Genomic DNA, 18,447 nt, shown 5'->3' on the forward strand with positions numbered 1-18,447 from the left:
TGCCCTTTGGACTGAAGAACGCAGGGGCAACATACCAAAGATTAGTAAACAAGATGTTCAGCAAGCAGATTGGCAGAAACATAGAGGTGTATGTGGACGATATGCTCATTAAGAGCAAAAAGGAATTGACGCACCTGGACAATTTGGAAGAGACGTTTGACACCCTCAGAAAATATCAGATGAAGCTGAATCCTAGTAAGTCTGTTTTCGGGGTAGCCTCAGGAAAATTCTTGGGATTCATGGTGTCCCAGAGAGGGATAGAAGCAAATCCGAAGAAGGTACAAGCAATACTCAACATGACATCGCCGAAGACCGTCAAAGAAGTCCAAAAGCTCACAGGGAGGATTGCTGCACTCAATAGGTTCGTCTTCAAAGCAACGGACAAATGCTTACCCTTTTTCAAGACATTGAAGCAAGCTTTCGCCTGGACTAACGAATGCGAAGCAGCATTTCAAGAGCTCAAACGTTACCTGAGCAATCTGCCCCTCTTGAGTCTGTCGAAGGAAGGAGAAAACCTTTATCTATACCTGGCAGCATCAGCCACGGCCGTCAGCGCAGCCCTGATTCGAGAGGAAGATAAGAAGCAGCTTCCAGTTTACTAAATCAGTTAAGCCCTCTAGGGAGCAGAAGCCAAGTATCCCAAGATTGAGAAGATTGCATTCGCTTTAATAGTGGCTTCATGGAAGCTATGACCGTACTTCGAAGCACATCTCATCTTGGTAATGACGGACCAACCAATCAGGAAATCCATGAACAAACCTGAGGCAGTAGGGAGGATGGTCCAGTGGGCAATCGAACTCAGCCAGTTCGACATCGAGTACCATCCCAAAACAGCCATCAAGGAGCAAGCTCTAGCAGATTTCATTGCCGAGTTCACCCTTCCAGAAGATGACGACCGCGGTAATGAGGCAGAACAGTGGACAATCCAGACTGATGGCTCATCAGCCTAAAAGAGGGAGGGAGTAGGGGTCATCATAAACACCCCTGATGGAGAAAAACTCAGATATGGAGTTCAACTGAAATTCCCGGCAACCAACAACGAGGCAGAGTACAAAAGGATACTGACAGGATTGAGACTCGGGAAAGCACTTGGGGCTAAGAACCTGCTCATCCAAAGCGACTCGAAATTGGCAATAGGGCAGATCAGGGAAGAGTATGAGGCAAAAGAGGAGAGAATGCAGAAGTACCTCAAGCTGACGAAACATCTAGCCCGGGAGTTCGATAAGTTAGAGTTCGCTCGGATTCCAAGAGACCAGAATATGGCGCCAGATGAGATTGCGAAGATGGCCTCGTCAGAAGAAAAACCAACAAACAGGGAATTACTCATGGAGATTCAGAAACACCCCAACATTAAAGAAGTCCCAATATTTTCCATCTAGAGCGTAAATAGCTAGATGGCATCAATCGTGTCGTTTCTCCAAGATGGGCACCTCCCTCACGACGCCCTAGAGGCCAAAAGGATCAAAACGAGAGCAGCTAGTTTTACAATTTTGAATGACACCTTATACAAAATGGGCTTCTCTATGCCATACTTGAAGTGTGTCAACGTAGAAGAAGCCAAGTACATCCTTCGAGAAATCCATAAAGGAATTTGTGGAGACCATGCTGGGCCCAGATCTTTGGTAAGCAAAATCATTCGAACAGGATATTTCTGGCCAACCATGCAGGTAGACGCAGCGGAGCTCGTCAAAAGGTGTGATAAGTGCCAGAGGTTCAGGAATGTCCAGAGACTGTCGGCAGAGAAATTGACGATGATAACCTCCCCGTGGCCGTTCGCACAATGGGGAATTGATATCGTCGACCCATTACCCCTAGGAAAAGGACAGGTAAGGTTCCTGCTCGTTGCTATTGATTACTTCACAAAGTGGATCGAAGCAGAAGCAATAAGAACTATCACAAAGGCACGGATCCGTAGCTTCGTATGGAAGAATATAATTTGCAGGTTTGGGATTCCAAGGACGATTATATCAGATAACGGGCGACAGTTCGACAGCCAGGAATTCAAAGACTTTTGCTCGGGGCTAGGCATCAGGAACCAATTCTCATCCCCGGGACACCCACAGGCAAATAGACAGACAGAGGTGACTAACTGAACACTGCTCAGAATTATCAAAGCCAGACTGGACGAAGCGAAGGGCGCCTGGCCAGAAGAATTGCCCAATGTCTTATGGGCCTACAAAACAATGGCAAGAACCCCAACAAATTAAAAATGTTCTGAAATTTGAGCCTAAAACACGTCAGGCACCCAAAAAAAAAAAAAAGGAAATTTTGAACAAGTGACAAGTTCAAACGTCCGGAGCAGCATCGTCATCAACGGGGGCACCAAGGGCATGAGCTTCAACGACTGGGACATCAACGGCAAGAGTGTCTTCGGGAGCGTCAGCGGTCGTTGCTTGAGCAGCCTCGTCAGCAGAAATATCCTTGTCCACTTCCTCCATGTCTAGCGTCTCCAAATCTATTCTAGAAGGGTGCTTGATACAGTATCTCCTCAAAAGCTCGAACCCCTTGAAATACCAGCTGAAGAGCACGGAGTTGTACTCCTCAGTCTGCTGGAAACCCTCAATGGCCTTGGAAGCGACGACCTTGATCTTCTCCTTAGCGGCTTCAAGCTGCTCGTCCTTCTCCAAAACCAGCTGCTGCTCAACCTTAAGCTCGTCACTCAATTTCTTGACCTCCTCCCTGGCATGATGAACATCCTCCATCGAAGTTATCAAATCCTTCTTCAACTTTGAGTTCTCCATCTCCAAGACCTTAATCTGAGAGAGCGAGGACTCAACCTTAGCCCCCTAAGCAAGGTACTCCGAGGAAAGATGAATGGTCTCCCCCAACACCTAAAAAAAAGAGAAAAAGAGAAGGAAACACATGAAGGAATTTAACCTTAGTACACACATATATATAATAAAAAAGATAACTTAGCACGAGCGGGTTACCTGGACGAGCTTATGGAAATGACAACCCATCAGCTCATTTGGAGGCAAACCTGAGAACAACTTCAGGTCCTCCGCAGTCACGACCCCATGAGCCCTGTCCGTCGCCAACCTCTCGTCATCCCAGATAGTGGATGAGCAAGCATCGTCCTTCCCCCTATCAGACGTGCGAGGCCTTTTAGAAGCAGGGGTCGGGATCTCTTCAACCGAGGTGGCAGGAGAAGCCGTCCTCGTCGTCTCGGCGCTAGAAACAAATGGAGTAGCCGAAGCAGTCGAAGTGACGGAGGAAACCTTCCCCTTGACACGGACCACCTTTTTTCCAATATTGGACAGCGGTTCGTCCTTCTTGGACCGCATCTTCTCGTACATACCTTTGTTAAACTTCGTCGTCATTTCCACAAGAAGGAAACACTTATAAAAGAGCAAAGGGACCGAATACAGATATGAGGACCAAGACTGACGAACTCAATGCTTACTCTTCTTTCCTTCAATGTCAATGCTCCGCAGAACGTAGGGGGATGGATCAGGGCCAAGATTGTAAAAAGCAAGCGTCTGCGGATCTACTAGGTCGTCCCAGTTTTTGATGGTCTGGGAGTACTTAATTTCCTTTTCAACACGGTCCTTATACCTGCTTTTGAGCTTAGGCCTCCTTTTAACTGCACAAGAATCAAAGAGGTTAATGACGATAACAGCGGATCCAACAAAGGTAAAAAAGACAGGAAAGGATACTGACGCACCTAAAGTCGGGGTTCCCCACTGACGAAGCAATTTGGGGATATCACCCCAATCCCGGCTAGAGAGGGTCTCAAAATCGTCCCCGGACACAAAGACAAATCTGGACTTCCAGTACCTGAAGGACGAAGGTAAACCCTTGACGATCCTGGTTCTCCTCTCCCAAGGTACTAACTCATAATACCCATATTCTTTAGACCCTTTCAAACGGTACAAATAGACAAGTTCACTCACCTTGATCATATCCCTGTTAGCGGCCAACCATATTTCCATACAATTGACCACTATTCTCCACGAATTGGGCATAAGTTGCCCAGGAGTGATACCAAGATAAGCTAAAAGCTCCATCACAAACGGATGGACAGGAAGCCTAAGTCCACAAGTGAAAGCGGCCTCATAGAAGCACACTTCACCTGGAAACAATTGGCAAGCCCTCTCCTCGTCAGTAGGCCGACGAACACGAACCCGTTCCGAAAATTGAAACCTATCCCTAAATCTACCCACGGTGTCAACATCCAACCCACACACCTCCGCGAGGGCATGAAAGGCCCTAACCTCCCTAAGGGTCGAGACGGTCATATCCCCCTCTACCTGCTCACCACTGGACGATAGCCCAATCTCAAGATCACTGGACCTAACCTCAGACATTGAGCCTTGCTCCCTTACCAAACCCTCAAACCAATCGACTGACTGACGAAGCAAGGGAAACAACTCACCCAAAACAACACCCAAGCTATTGCCCTCGAAAACGAAGTTCTCAAGGTTTGGGAAAACACCCAAAGACCCCCTAAGCGCGCAAAAAGAAAGGAAATTGAGGGACAAGCTATCCTAACCTCAGAATTACTGACCATGAACGCCCAAAGGAAAACGCAAAAAAAAAAAAACAAGAAAATACTAAAATCCCCAAAAACCAAAAGCAGAAGCCAAAAGAAAAGAAGAATAAGATATGTACAATCGCCAAAGAGGGAGAATAAAAAGGAAAAGAGAAAGAAAGCGTACCTCGAAAAAGAAAAAGGCGAGGAGCTCAACACCAATTGCGCACCAGCTCAAAAAGAAGAACAACAAAGAAAAATTGAGAGGAGAAAGCGCTTAGAGACACAACTGAAATTTTAGAGATACAGTAAGGAGAAGAGAAGTTTAAAAGAGAGATCAAGGCAAACTGAAAATCAATGGGAAACCCAAGGGTCATACAATGAGGACATAAGCCCTCTCCAACCGTAACATGCCACGTGGTGACGACCAGCATAACGCCGCCACTACGCATTCAATGTGGCGTGAAATCCCAAAGGTCACCTACAAAAAAAAAAAAAAAACCCTTTCAACTTCCACAATCGTCAGGACACATCATGACGACCATAGAACCCGGGGGCAGCTGATGGGACTGACGAAGTCAAACACAGACGAGATTGACCCCATAGACGAACCTGACCGATTATCCGCATCACTGACAAGGACGTTAATACCATTCAATGTTGCCAATAATGTCCCGGACGGTTACGAAACCAGTTGGACAAGCCGTTGGAAACATATTGAATGCCATTACTCAGTTGAAGACGTTATCAAGAAAGACATTAACACCACAGTACCATCCACAACGGCTAGAATCTAGAGGGATATGTAAAGTCCTCACAACGCCAATACGAGGTACATACATAGTCACAAGATATACGGAGTTATTTGGTTTTTATTGTTATAAACCCTCTTCCGCACTAACTTTGGCATTGGAGGCGTTGTGGCAGGCACCACACTGGTGACCATTTGAATGAGCTCTTGCTTCTGTCGTGACGCAGGAGTGTGACCGGCCCTATCTGGACGAACTTATAACGATTGACGAACTTTTGCTTCATCAGTTACATGTAAAAATTTTTATATAACTATTTATCCATTATTTACTATTTGAATTAGAAGAAGAACAAAGGGACATATATTAACTAAATATTTACAAAGTTACACATATTCACTTGTAAAGAAAGAAATAGTTTATTGGACAATAATTATATCATAAACCCAATTTATGGTAAAAGTAACACATAACTATAAGTATAAGTGTTTGTGTGATGTAGGGGCAATGACTCGGAATTCAAGTCTTCAGGAATGAGTTTCACATACATACACTTAGATTAGACTAGAGTAGAATTTTATCTCAGTGCAAAAAATAAAAATAAAAATAATATATATATGATAAATAAATAATATACATACTTACATACATACATATATATATATATAAGAAAATTGGAAAACCCCACCCCCCAAAATATTGAAATAATATTTCACCCAAAAAACCTCGGAAAATCATATGGAAATATCAAACTTTTAAAATTTTTATTACATTAAAAAATTCTCACAACCCCAAATACAAAAAGAAATAAATTCACAAAAAATAAATAAGAAAACCTGGAAAAAAGGAACATAAGTAGAAAACTAAAAACTTTTTAAAACAATAATAAAAAATAAAATAGGTACTAATATTATTATTCCATTCCACCAATCTTAACTGAGAAAATAGATTTACTATTCAAGAATTTAGAGAAAGAGAGAGAGTATTTACTCCACCATCTCCTTAAATTGTAGAATTCTCCCAAATGTTTGAGAGCAATGGAAATGTGTGGGACATCGCTCATATGTGATTAGATGAATTTATGTTTTAGTAATATGATGATGTATCTGTCCTTATTGGTAGGTGTAAACCAAAATCCTTCTCTCTCTCTCTCTCTCTCTCTCTCTCTCTCTCTCTCTCTCTCTATATATATATATATATATATATATTATTGTAGATAATTAGATTAGATGGTGCACTGATACTCATATTTGTGATTTAATATTTGTAACTACTTCATTTCAATTGTACTAATTACAATCAAAATTTTCCACTTATATTGTATATAAATGTAGATGTCAATTATCAATTTGATAATTATATATGAGATAGGTTAAAGTTACACCTGGTGTAACTTTAAAGAGTTACATCTTTTTTAAACCATTGGATTTAAGTAGATCCAACGGTTAAAAAAAACTATAATTATTATCAATATTCTGATTAAAATTTAATTAATTATCCTTATTTATTACCTTCTAAACCTATCTCTAAACCCAAAAAAAGTTTGACTTTTGACGCTCTCTCTCTCTGTTTCTCTCTCTGCGTTTCTCCCTCTCTCTCTCTCGTCTAATTGTTGTCTAAAAAGGATTCTGCTAGAGTGGTATGAGCGGCTTGAGTTTATCATTTTTGTTGATGATTGGCGAGCAATAATATTATAATCATACTGTACTCATAATAGGTTGGTCGTTGGTACAAAAATTCCACCAAGGGACCCAATGAATCAGAAGTTCCAATGAACAGAAATAAAGGTGACCTTGCCACTCTTTTTATATATGCAAGTGCAAGACCAATTGACAGTCCCCTTATTGCCTTATGATTGCACTGTTCTGATGATCATTGAATTACAGGCATTATGCCAATGAATTTATAGCACAGTGGTCTGTGACGTGCCTCTCTATTTATCTCTTTAATAATACCATTTTGATATTGTATTTTGGTTATTAGGAATCAAGTAAATAGATAAGGGTAGCATAGATTATTAGTTTAGGCTTTAAATCAAATTATTGGGGTGATGGCCAGAGCACACTAGATGATTTTGGCCAATACAATCAAGAAATTATGAGATTAGGAGGATGGCACTTGGCAGTGACAGCTCAGATCTTGATGCGTACAGTGGACCATACAATTCTAGAGAAATGCCAAAGGTTAAGGATGAATATTCAAGTTTTGAATCAGAGACTCGAGCCTTTAATGCACATAGTGGTGAGCAATAATAAGGCAGCACAAGAGAAGACAGTGCCCGTCGATTTTAACTACATGTGATTCCAAATGGTTTTTTACTGCACATTATTTGACCCATATAGGGCACTAGAAAGGGTAATATCTGCAAAAGAGGCCTTTGTTTGATTTAATCTGACTTAACTAGTGTGTAAAGCTTTTTTTTTTTTTTTTCGTTTCTTCCCCCCCCCCCCCCCTTTTTCCTTTACTGGTGAATTCTGGTATATCCCTAAGTCCCTCAAAGTGGTAGAGAGAGAAACGAAGAGAGAGAGAGAGAGAGAGAAGCATAAATGAGAGAGAGAGTCAGAAGTCAAATTTTTTTTTTTTTTGGGTTTAGAGATAGGTTTAGAAGGTAATAAATGAGAGTATTTAATTAGATTCTAATCTAAATATATGTAATAATTATAGTTTTTTTTAACCGTTGGATCTACTTAAATCCAATGGTTTAAAAAAGGTGTAACTCTTTAATTAAAGTTACACCAAGTGTAACTTGAACCTCTCTCTCTCTCTCTCTCTCTCTCTCTCTCTCTCTCTCTCTATATATATATATATATATATATAATATAAAAGAGAAACTTTTGACTTTTTGTTAATCATCCTTATTGCTCCACATGGCTACATAAATTACTTCCATATTTACTTTTGAAAACACTAAGTAATTGTGCCTTTTCATTTTGCCCGTACAGAACCTCCAAAACAACGTAAAGTTGTAAATAAATTCAAACCCAGCATGCGTTTTTCAAAAGTCATTCGGTTCTTGACGTTAGGAGATCTCAAACTCACATGCATGTCCGATTCTCACATTTTCACCCCAAAAAAACTAAAATAATAAAATTTATAAGAGCCACCTCTCCGTTTGGTTCTAGAAAACCAAAAAAAGGGGGCAAGTGGAAAAAAACCATAAAGAAACATTCTCTAGTATTTTTTTAGAGAAACCAAACACAAAGCATAAATACATTTCATAGAGTAATACTTAAGTACTTCCGGAGCATGAAAAATAGCGCTCTCTCTTCTCACATTTTTGGTGGAGTCCACTCATTAAATTCATGGTGATGTCCATTATGAATGTGAAAGGAAGAAGCACTATTTATCTATGTTCCGAGAGTACTTAAGAATTTTCTCATTTCATAGTTGAATTCGCTAGATTTATTCCCATGGAACCATGAACCTTCTAGAACCCAAAAATAGAAAACAAACGTGAAAATCGTTCCTTTTTTCTTTTTATCTTTTTAGGAGAGGTAGATTAAATACAAATAGATTAAACAATAAAAACACGTACAAAAAAAAGGCAAAGGCAAGGTAGAAACAAAGTGATAAGGATGAGAGTTTGGATCTGTGAGAGAGAAAGCGCTTCAAAAATGGGATTTTTTCATTCAAGTTAGGACTTAGGAGAGAGAGAGAGGGAGCAATTTTGGAGAAAACCCATAAGTTTCTTCTATTTCTAAGAAAGATGAAAGATAAGAAATTACTAATTAATGAATATGAATCATTATTTATACCCAAAGAATTATGACCCTTCAATAGACATATTTTTGGTCAATAGGTACATTTTTCATTCAATAGGCACATTTTTGGTCAATAGGCATCATTCCGATCAATAGACACATTTTCATTTGATAGGCATCTTTAATATATATCCAATATGAAGGGCTATGACCTTTCAATAATCACCTTTTAATATATCTAATATGAAAGGTTATGACGATTATGAAGTATTATGACATTTCAATAGGCACCTTTTGATATATCCAATTTGAAGAATTATGACCTTTTAATAAGCACATTTTGTGTTATTTCTTTCAATATTAATTTTTTATTTATTTAATTTCATGCATTTTTACTTACTATTCCAACTAAAAGAAAATGGTTTTTTTTTTCTTTCTTGAAACTCATCCAGTAGCTATTCTCGAGCATCGCATGGGTTGGCGACTAACTAGTATATATAATTATATACGTGCGTGTGTAGGTTTTTATGTATGACATGACATAAATATGATTTGAAAAATATTAATTGATCACAACAAATATAAAATAAAAATGACTTAAAAGGCTAGTACCTAAAAGAATTAATTAGGAAGAAAATGAATAGACCTTTGTTTTTGGTTTGGAAAATGAAAGGACTTAGATGTGAGTTATCACTTTTTTTTTTTGATAAATAATTACATGCTGCTAATCGCGCAGCTCGAACCCTTACCCCCCTAGACTCTTAAGCACTTTGTGCATGAGGAGGTGTCAATTCAGCTACAAGGCCTTTGGCCTTTGATAATATTGTATGTGTATTGATGGGGTATGATAGAGCCTATTTTGAAGTCGTCCATAGAGGTCGTCCGCGACCCAGTTAGTATTGCAAGAACCCCTGAAAAACCTTACCTATAACCATCTCGTCCAAAGAGGAAGAACCTTGGACGAGGTCCGCATGACCAGGGAATGAGACGCTTGTCCAGAGTGTCGACAAGCTCGTCCTGAAAGAAATTCGTCCGTAGATGGAACGACCCCTATTTCTAAGCTGAGTACACTCGACAAGGAGATACAAGGACAAGGATATCATACTTGGGAAAATTTCCGAGTGGAATCTGACAACTCCTTATTTCACGCGTAACTTTCGGTAACCGTTGTGTAAGAAGTATATAACTCCTAAACGGTTATGGAAGTTATATTTGCACCTCCTTGAATCCAGGGGAGGTTATAATTGCGATAACCGTATATTAGAACACTATATAAACGCTCATTCAGACAGAGCAAAGGTACGTTTTTGACGGCTCCCAAAAAATTGGAACTCCAAAAATATAGAGAGGAAACTAACTTCACCATCGGAGGGTTCTTGGCCGGCAACCCCGGTCACCTTTGATCGCTTTTCTTTCTTTTTCAGGCCATTGAGAGAGCAAGTGATCCTTTCAAGTCCGAAGTATCCAGCCTACTGATTTTCTTTGCATCATCATGTATAATTATATGTGTGTGTGTGTGTGTGTGTCTCTCTCTATATATATATATATGTATGTATGTAAGTATTTATAGATTTTTATGTATGACATGACATAAATATGATTTGAAAAATATTAATTGACCATAACAAACGTGAAATAAAATGGTTTTATTTTTTTATTTTAGAAACATTACTTAAAAGAATCAATTAGAAAGAATATGAAATAGTTTTATTTTTCTTTGCTTGGAAAATGAAGGGACTCTTTTTTTTTTTTTTTCAATGAGAGAAAAATGATAGGACTTAATAGTACATGAATTATCTTTTTAATCAAGCTTTATTTATGAATTTTTATATTAATTTAATAAGAAATGACATGTTGTCATCGTAGAATATTTTAAGAGTGTATCATTGTTGTATGCATTTACCTGCAAAATAAAATGGGAAATGAGATGAATGATTTGGACAAGTCAGAAGTGAAAATAATTTTTGCTAACTTGTCTTCTACATTTTTTGCCACTTGTAAGCTTGGGTCACCCAAGCTAAGGATGGCAAGTGCCATTATTTTGGGTGCATACCTTTCTTTGATTTATGTGTTAAACCTATACTCGCTCTTTAAGCTAAAGCCCCAACCATTAAAGTGATTGACTGTCGTAGGAGAGACAAAAAATTGTAAATTCATGTGATAGTGATAAAAAAATCGTTCATAGTCTTTTATATTAGAGTTATGATACAAAAATTGTGGTATGAGAAGAACTCGAGATTATTTTGACTTATCCTCAATTCCAAAAGGTGCAGCTGTCACTTAAGCTTAAGCTTCGTGCACACTCTCTGCCCCATGCAAAGATAGTATCCTATCACATATCATTAGCAGCATGCGCCATCTACCTATGCTCCCTCATTTCCTAACCTATCCCCCTGTGGCCCTTTGTGTTCTTACTTTTAAGCTTTAGAGTTTAGAGTGCTAAACTGCTAATCTTATTTTAATGTAGGTCTATGTTCGTTTACAGTAAAATATGAAAAATTTCCACAGTTGAATAAGAAAGTTCCCTACTGCTGAATGAGGAAGATTTCTACTGATAATTATATGAAACATTACTCTTATTGACTACTAATTTTCCCACGCTTTACTCACTAACCTTTTTTTTTTTTTTTAATTATAAATTTTAATCGCTCTTGTTTGTCGAAAAAATTAATCTTAAGTGCAATAATTAGGCCAATTGCACAGATAGCAACTTAACTGAGAAGTGTGGGCTTGAGTCCCCATCTTGAATTCGGGTGAAAGGCCAACCAATCCCATTGTCACCAGTGTTTAGGTAAAGAAAACGACCATACATGTGTAGAATTAAATATTAGGAGATAGTCTTCTCTATTCCTTTCAATCACTCTCGTATGAGATAGTCTTCTCTTAGTCTTCTCTATTCCTTTCAAGTTTCAATCAAGGAAGTCAATACCGTACCGAAAGCTGTACCGGTTTAGTCAGCGGTACGATATATTTCGAGTACCGGTTAATACCGGTGTACCGTTTCGGATTTACAAAATTCATATAATTTATTAAAAAGTTTAAATTTATAAATCTTTATCTCATTTAATATGTTAATCTCTAGTTAAAATTTCAACTAAGTAATATTAATAATAATAGGGAATTGATGTTCCTACTTCTTTAATAATAATAATAATAATAATAACATCATAGTCAATAAAGTTTGACAATGCAAAAACTTTTTTCACCTAAAATGCTGTTTGAAACTTCTTTGCATTAGGGAAAAAAAAAAAGTCAAAATTTTATAATAATTCACGTGGGTGTGTTAGGGGCACCCTGCCACAACTTTATTAAAATGCTGTTTGAATTTTGAAACTTCTTTGCATTAAAAAAAAAAAAAAAGGTCAAAAATTTATAGCAAGTGTTGTGTCAGAGGGCACACTGCCACAAAATTTTTTTTGGTTAACCACGGCCACAAGTTACAAATAGAAAGCAAAGGAAACAACAAAGGAAACAACCCTTTACCTTTAGTCATTTCCTATTAAAAGTCACAACAAATGAACAAGCCTTTAGAAATAAAGGCTGAGAGAGGCAGACGAATGGAGGGATGGGCGTGAAGAAGAAGAAGAAGAATGGCTGGTCACTATTTCGGCGATGGTGGTATTATGGGTTGTATGCTATTTTCTTTTACTGTTAATCACTAAATTTTCATTTTTCTTGTTTTTCTTTTACCGTCTGGTATTCTTTTTTCGGCCGGTATCCGATTTTTTTTCCGGTTTTGCCAGTACAACCCGGTAAGCTCCGGTACAAAAAGCGGTACGAAATAGCCATGTTTCTGTACCGGCCAAGTTGCTGGTACGAAAAATTCCGATTGTACCGGCCAGTACGGTACGATATTGACTCCACTGGTTTCAATCACTCTCGTATGAAAAAAATTTGACCTCAAGTTTTTATTTTTATTTTTTAATTTTATTATCTCAGACCTCAAGTTCTTTCTTAAAAGCTAAGAACTTTCACTAATTAATCAATTTACACTATAATTCCATAAAATGATCAATAGTTAAAGCGAGACAAATCAATACAACTATTCTTAAAGGATAAAAGAAAGAAGAAATCGAGATTACCATATACAAAAATAATGATGTTTGAGGTGCATATTATGTATATACCCAAATATGTCTAGCTTAACTCTCAAAACGCAAATAAATGTCTAAAGCCCAAACCAATGGACTACATATATTTTGTTGGTATAGAATGAGAAATTAATATATATATATATACACACACACACACACATACATACATACATACATATATTTTGTTGGTATAGAATGAGAAATTAATATATATATATATATATATATAATTATAATTTAAGTATTAAATCTTTTAAAAAATTAAATGACATAACTTGATTTAATCTTGGCTAAACTTCAGTTCAATCTTATAAATCTTTTCCTTGTCAATTCTTTTCAACGGTTTGAATTTCAAAACTATGGTTTTAGGCTTGTACCCACACCATGTGCGGACTGTCGGTTTTGTTGAGAAAAGTTGGAACTAATTATGCCATGAGTTTAGCAAACCTACCCATGTATCACCTTTTGTCCTATTCATTATGTAAATAGTGGAAACTGGAAAGTCATACAATTAGCCACTGTTATATGAGTTGAGTTACCAAACCTGCCGTTGTATGACTTTCTGTTCTACTCGTTATGTAAAAAATTGTGGGAACTGGAAAGTCATTCAATTAGCCACTAGTTATTCGTGTTTGTGGCACTACTGTTTACATATTGTACAAAGCACTCCCACGTGGTTAAAATTGGAAGCACGAGGATATTTCACACTTCTCTCACCTGTCCCCTCTTTACATATAATGGCTTGTTAACATTTTCTTTTTTGACTAACTTAATTGACTCACCTCTAAAATGTTTCTCACGTTTTTCTTGAATCCAATATGCCTAAGAAAGATATATGGGTTTGGTTAATGTATGCCCTTAGGGCACACATTAAGCCATCTATTTTTAAAAATATTTTCTCGAAAATTAAAAAAGCTGTTAATGCTTTTTCAATTCTTGAGAAAATATTTTAAAAAATAATTAATTATTGTGTGCCTTAAGGGCACAATTAGCAAAATCCAAGATATATATATATATATATATATATATATATATATATATATATATATATATATATATATATATTGGGTAACATCTTAGAAAGAGTTTGTTGTTCTATATAGTAATTCAGAACTTTTTTTTTTCTCTTGTGTTTGGTGGAAAGCTGATGGACCCGAGAAACTTGAATAAGAGGGCAGTGGAGTATTTGACAGAATACAAATCAACACAGATGCAGCTGACTGTGATACAGCCGGAACAACATTACAGCATGACCTGACAGCTTCCACCATCTTCTGTTTATAAATTAAATTTCGATGCAGCCATTTTTTCAGACCTGGACAGAACCGGTGTGGGAGCAATTATTAGAGATGAGCATGGTCAGGTTATGGCGGCAATGACAGCAAGTGGTCCAAATGTGAGCTCTAGTATGGAAGCAAAATTATTGGCAGGTAGAAGAGCAATGGAATTTGCTATAGATGCTGGGTTCAACAAGCTGATTATAGAGGGAGATAATGTAAATGTTATGCAAGCCATTTCATCGACAAGGATTGATTGTTCTCTGCTAGGCTATGTGGTGGATGACATTTGCCACTTAGTTTATTGCTTGGAGTGGGCTAGAATTAGCACTGCTAGGAGGGATGGGAATAAGGTTGCCCATGCTCTTGCTCAGCATGCTAGGAATTCTTTAGACAATGATGTGTATTGAATGGAGGATTCCCCTCCTCCGGCTATGGAGGCCTTGATTAACGATGTTTTGCTATTATGATTTTATGAATGAATGATACATTTTCAAAAAAAAATCCATGGCATATGTATTTTATTTTATGATCACATTTTATTATAAGGTGAATACATAAATATGTTTGTGATGCAGCCGTAGGCACAATTTGAACTTAAGTCTTTTTAGTGATGATGATAAATTCTATTAGTTAAACTAATTGAAACTTACTAATAATTAATAATTTTGATTAATGCATTCAACTCTATCAATTCTACACTTACAAGATGTGGGACTGACTTAATACAATTTGAGGTCTAAAGTGACCACTTTAAATGAACATGTTTATATTTAAAAATCACTTAAATAATATTTAATCCATTAATGTTATATATTATAGATTTTTAATAAAATTCTATTAATCTTACTTTCTATTGTGACTAATCTATATATATATATATATATAACCGAAGTTCTGCTTGCTTCACATTTTTCCACGTTAGCATTATTAAAAATATATTTATATTTCTAACAAAAAAAAAAAAAGCCCTAAAACCTACAACACTCTTGAAAAACCCCGATTACAAGACTCATCAGCATAAAAACCACTAACTGAAAAACCCTACCATAGCTAGAAAATTAACGCTGCAGTTGCTCTCTTCTCTCTCCATCCAGTCTCTGTCTCCAAAACTCCCACCTTTGCCGGTCTCCTTTGTTTACCAGTGGGTTTTCACTCTTTCTATTTTCTATGAGATTGTGAGAGAAATTGAATTGAGGCATGGCTTTCTGCAAAACGTACTGAACCTCAGAATTGATTATTTGTCTGAGGGAAACTGAATTGAGGCATGGCTCCATGCCTCAGATTGTTTACAGAGAGTGTATTGAACCACCAGAGTAGGCACCCACTAAACATGTTGGGTAAGTTTTCGCTCTTTCTATTTTCCAAGTTTTGCAGTAATGTCCATCTTTAGGTCAGACTTCTTTCTTTGCTATTTAACCTGACTTACGGTCACATATAAATAGTTATGCTATGCAAAATTCGTTTAGTGTCTTTCTATTGTGGGAATGAGCTATTAGTTTACCTACCTATCAATAATAATTATAATAAAAAGATCTATCAGCTGTTAGTTTACCTGTGTGGAAGTGTGGCATGCATTATTCAAATTAGTAAAACATGTTATTTGAATATTGTTAGGCTCATTTATATAACCTATTTGTTTTTGGTTTTGCATAGTAAGGGGCACACAACTACAAATGGTAGAACCCACACACTCCAAAAGGACAATCTTAACTATAGGATGTAGGCCGAGTTAGATTGCTTAGATTTTTCTTCTCCAAAAAAAAAAAAAACAAGAGTGCTTAGATTTTGGGCAATTTTTTTTATTTACTCAAAATGATTGGCTGAAACTAAAGTGTCATGATTATTAACAAAGTGTTTAAATTTTGTGTCTTTGGGTTTTAAATAAGACAGCAAAACTAAAGGTCAGGTTATCTGGTACTGTCAACAATACTGCATGAGTGGTGGCTTGAATTCTTTCTTTATTGCTAGGTTTCTTTTCATTTCTTAATATTTGTTGTGAATAATTACTTTGGATTTGTTACTTTTCAGATTAATGTGGTACTTTTCACACCTTTTGATAGGTTTTGATGGTGCATTCTTGGTTTTATGGCACAGTTAAAAAAAAAAAAAGTGTAGTCTTACTATGTTCATATTTATTTTTGTATAGTAGACAATTTAGCCTCACTATACGCACTTTATCTTTGCATCTTATAGGCCTTCAAAGGGATGAACAATAATACCTTCTCTAATCTTTAAATATTGCTGGTATGTCTTGAGCCGAGTAGAAATTTATTGAAATATGGACCCTTTTTTTTTTTTCTCTTTTGTATTATTGTAGTTCTTAGCCAATGTGGATCATTCTTCTTCAATTGGTTTACAATCATTTAATGCTTTCATAATTTTCTGCTCACTTTGTGTTGGCATCATTAGAGATGCTTTGGTGAGAAAGCATATAAAGTATTTGGAGGTTATTTTCCATTCTCTGGAAAGAACAATGTTAGTCGAAGATGCATATAAGTTTTTTGATGAATGCACCATGAGAGAATAGGATCAAATTATATTTTTTGGATATGACTTCCATCCTTTCACTTCTTTATTTAACTATCCTGTGCATTGCACGGGTTATCGACTAGTTCACTTAATAGTGATTATGTTTGATCTCTATTAATCCATAATTTTTTTTTGGGTTTTTAAAGATAAATGTAAAAGGTGTACAAATCATATATATTTTTTTAATTAAAAAAAAAACTTTTTCCCCCCACATTTAGGGGCATTTCTCTAATGAGAAAGTTTAAAGATACAACTTTTTCCATAATTATGGTATGTGTGACCATGAGTGGTAGAAAAAAAGTAATGAATCCATGTTAAAAAGAAAAAGAAAAAGGTGATGGTTTACAAATTACAATTGCATATATAATTAAGTTGTGACAAAATTTGTGAAAAATGATATGATCATTGTTTTAAAAACCAGATTGGAGTTCAATTGGGAACCAAACTCAAAATTAGTCTGATCAAAACCTAAAAAACCGGAAAAAGGGGTCAAAATGGGGAAAAATCGATCAATAACTAGTAAAAACCGAGAACCAGTCTCTTTTTTGGTTCTTTAACCGTTCTGGTTTTTAAAACCATGGATATGATCCTACAAAAACTACTATATTTTAAGAAGCCTATGCCATGATGTTGGCATAAGGCTAACGATGTGAAGATGGACTACTCCTTGTGCCACACATTTTTTAACAAAATTCCAAAATTCAAAGAATTATTTTAGGACCATGTATTTGATATATATATTTTCACAACTTGCTTAAATGTCAATCGATGATTGGATTATATAACTCACACAATTTTTTTTTTTGGGGAGAATCCACATTGACTAACTTTTATTAACTTCCAAAAATATCAGAAACAACAAAATTAGAAATGTTTGGAGGAACATACTTCATATCCAAACTAACAAAGGAAAAAAACACCTAGTATAAGAGAAGGAAAAGCTCACTAAAGAGCCAATTAGACAAAGTGTCTTTTACTAAATGTCCAATGGACGAGAGAAAAGAACCCACATGGTTTAAAACATTAATAACAACCTCTGAATCATCATAAAAAATATAGTTAATCAATCCAAGTTCACGAATGAAAGTCACAGCCCTTTGAGCAACCAACATTTCCAGCAAGACAACAGATGCAGGCAAAGAAATGTTTTTTGATACCGCTGCCGGCCATGACCTTGTCCCTGCAATTCCGAACCACCACTGCACCACGCCAATCCCAGCTTCATTTTTAGTTTCTGCGAAAACAGCACCATGAATATTTGTTTTGAAACAATCAGCAGCCAGGGCTTTCCACTTAACCATTCTTGAGCAGTTGAGCGTTGTCGAGGGACTGTGGGAGGCTGCTTTTTTTTTTTTTTTTTTGTCGTCGAAACTCTTGTAACAAAAGACCAGCTGTGATGAGGCTTGTTTTTTATAAAATGTTTTAAAAAATAAACAGTTAATACGTGTCTCAAACTCAAGAAACAAATATGAAAAATTATTGTGTACTCTCTCAGAGTATTATGAATGTGTACTTTCTCTTTTCACATAAATAATAGATCTCATTAATTAAATTTATTGTAAGATCCATTATTCATGTGAGAGGAAAAAATACGATTTATGATACTCATAATAATTTTCCGAC

Source organism: Castanea sativa, chromosome 3 (genome assembly GCF_040712315.1).
Source record: "Castanea sativa cultivar Marrone di Chiusa Pesio chromosome 3, ASM4071231v1".
Classification (NCBI taxonomy): domain Eukaryota; kingdom Viridiplantae; phylum Streptophyta; class Magnoliopsida; order Fagales; family Fagaceae; genus Castanea; species Castanea sativa.